Raw genomic sequence first — 3420 nt, forward strand, 5'->3', positions numbered from 1 at the left:
GCCTGTTCCCGCAGCTGCGGATACAAGCCATCAGGGAAGGCCACCCGCGCAGCAAGGCTACACGCACAAGGCACTTAGCTCTCAATAATTCAGTAGTCACCTGAAGGAATGAGCAAAGCCGGGAACAATCCCGCACAAAGGCGGGAGGGGGAATACTCCCGCCCAAATAAGCCAGTCCGTACGATACTGGAGGATCTTTTGTACTGTACCTGACAAGGTATGGGCAAAAGATCTGACCAGAGATACGACAGCCCATTGACAACAGTATGGCGAGCAGCATGCTCTTGTACTGTATGTCACTATTAGCCGCTACCTACTCACCAACTCCTGTCATACCACGTGCATAGCCTGCAGTTGGTGGAAAAGGAATAGTACACAGCAGGCCTGGTCACTGTCAGCCGCTGCCTACCCACCAACTACCAGCATGGCACGTGCGTAGGCCACAGTTGGTAGAACAGGAATACTATTCAACCGACTATACCCTCTTGGAAACCTACTTACGGCTATAAATACCCCAAATGGTATGATCATCTCATCTTATCTTGTATCTTACATCTTATACCTGATATCTGCTCTAGCAATCTCTTAATATACACTTATATTCAAGAGCAATCTAGTCTGATTCTCACGCCGGAGGGTGGTCACAAGGAGGTACCCCCCCCCCTTCTTAGTGACGAGCTCACGGTGTCTGTTTTGCAGGTTATCAGAAGAACCATCTTTGCTGGGTCTAACCCCTCGTGGGAAACATCTATTTAACCCCCAGATTATCCGTAATCTGCCCGGGGTCGATTAGTGTTTCTTCACATTGGTATTTGTTTTTCCATGTAGGACATTTGTTGCCATTTAATTGTATCACTTCCACTTCATTCTGTCTCACAGTTCTTCCCTCTTCATTATTTCCTTCAATAATAAAATAAAATAAAAAAGATGAGATGATTAGCAGTAGTAGCAAAACTAACCTATGTACTTAAGAATGAGTCAATTGAGATTATGCAACATATGGATACAATTTTATAAAAATAGCTTATATATAAAATAGCACAGAACAACTGTGTCAAAAGCAAAACAACTTTGTAACAATAATAAGAAATATAAATGGTTTCTAATCTGTATCAAAAAAAATTTAAAAGGTAATCTCTAATATGCATAAATGAATGCATGCATTGTAAAAATTCAGTAATCTTATATCAATTATAATAATTGCCTTATAGTCATAAACTTCATTTTGAATCTAAAGCCACTACCCATGAAAACGATGAAGCTAAATTAAATTGGGTGACTTTAGAATTTCTAACCATTTCTGTAAATCCAACAAATCAAAGTTAAATTTTATATACAATGTAGAAAGGTGTAACCTGTATTGCATGAAATCAACCCCTTCCATTGATCTTTCATCTCCAATTCAACCCCCAGTTATTCTCTTCGCTGCAGTTTTTAACAAAATAAATTCAAAAATCTAAACGACAGTGGCATAAAAAACCAATGAGTTAAAATCCTCACCTTTGAATCTGGCGTCTCTTGCTACACTCCTTCCAAAAATTACCATGTGTTATAATGTTGGCCGGTTTTACTTTGTATTTTAAGCTAATTTTTTTAAATAGATTACGTGAGTAATATATATATGTATATATATATATATATATAGGATCGTGTTCATGTGAGAACTTTTTGGGAATTGAGAACTATGAGAACCATTTTGGACCACAAAAAACCCAAAAATAAAAAAAGTAAAAAAACAAAAGTTCTTATTTATCATCCCGGTTTCTAAAAATAAAAAATAAAAAAAAACATAAAAAAATAATCTCGGTTTAGCTAAATTATACATATATGTATAATATGTACATATATGTACATACATATTTTTTTCCTATACACGTATGTATAATTTATAGTAAATGATAATATGCATATGTGTACATTACGTAACTAGAGATTAAATGAAAGTATACATATGTGTATAGGTATAATACGGATTAAAAAGAAAAAAATTGGTTTTTTTATTATACATATATGTATAATATGCACACACATGTTTTTTCCTATACACATATGTATAATTTAAGGTACATGATCATGTACATATGTTTACATTACGTAACTAGAGATTAAATGAAAGTATACATTTGTGTATAGGTATAATACGAATTAAAAAAAAAATTGGTTTTTTTATACATATATGTATAATATGTACACACATGTTTTTTCTATACACATATGTATAATTTAAGGTAAATGATAATGTACATATGTGTAAATTACGTAACTAGAGATTAAATGAAAGTATACATAGGTGTATAGGTAAAATACGAATTAAAAAGAAAAAAAAAATCGGTTTTTTTAATGAAACCGGAATGAAATATAAGAATTTTGGTTTTTTTACTTTTTTAAAATTTTAGTTTTTTTTGTTTTATAATTTTTTAAATATTTTGTAGAGGTTTTTTTTAGTGGTATAAAATAGTTCTCAATTTGCCAATAGTTCTCTTAGGATCCTTACCCTATATATATATATATATATATATAGGGTTAGGTTAAAATAAAAACCTACTTGAGTTGTGAAAACTCTAGAAACCCATTGTCAACCGCATGCTTTTAATTAAAGATTAAATCTTATGGTCCACAATTAAAATTAATAAAAAATGTAAAAGTAAATATAACATTTTCTCTCTCCTAAAACATATATAAATATTAGTAAAAAATTATAAAAAAATAGCAAAACATTTTTTTTTTATTTTTGTATTAAATGTAACATCATATATTACATGTGTAAAAAAAAACGTTGTTACATAGGGTTTTCACAACTCAAATATGTTTTCATTCTATACTTTCCCTATATATATATATAGGCAAATTATAAAATGAAAACCCACTTGAGTTATGAAAATGTAAGGCCCCGTTACCGGTAGCCCTACTTTCGTGTTGGATTTACTCACAAACGCAGTTCTAAATATCAGAGTTAATTAAAACATTTGCGGAATATAAAAGCTTTCATAAAACATTTCATAACAAAACACGTCTTGTCTTAAAACATCATTTTGTCTTTCAAAATAAACGAAACATTAAACTTAAACGTCTTGAGTCTTCCGATGCCAGCCTCTTATTCAGTGCCACGTGTCTCCTCAAGCGAGCTGCCTCATCCTACTCACCTGCGTGCATATTAAAAGTCAGCTACACTGAGTGAGTTCTAGTTAATCATACACTATACAATACACATAAACTTATATTCTTTCATTCATACTTTCATACTTTCTTTTGTATTAACTTACTTTCATATCTTACGTTATAAAGAGCATTACGCCCTACATCCCTCGAGTATTATTAAGGCTCGGTACCCTCTTTCCTCGAGTATTATTAGGGCTCGGTACCCTCCTTCCTCGAGTATTATTGGGGGCTCGGTACCCTCTTTCCTCGAGTATTATTAGG

Source organism: Bidens hawaiensis, unplaced genomic scaffold (genome assembly GCF_021521415.1).
Source record: "Bidens hawaiensis isolate Kalapana, Puna unplaced genomic scaffold, B.hawaiensis_p1.1 tig00033943_1, whole genome shotgun sequence".
NCBI classification, from domain to species: domain Eukaryota; kingdom Viridiplantae; phylum Streptophyta; class Magnoliopsida; order Asterales; family Asteraceae; genus Bidens; species Bidens hawaiensis.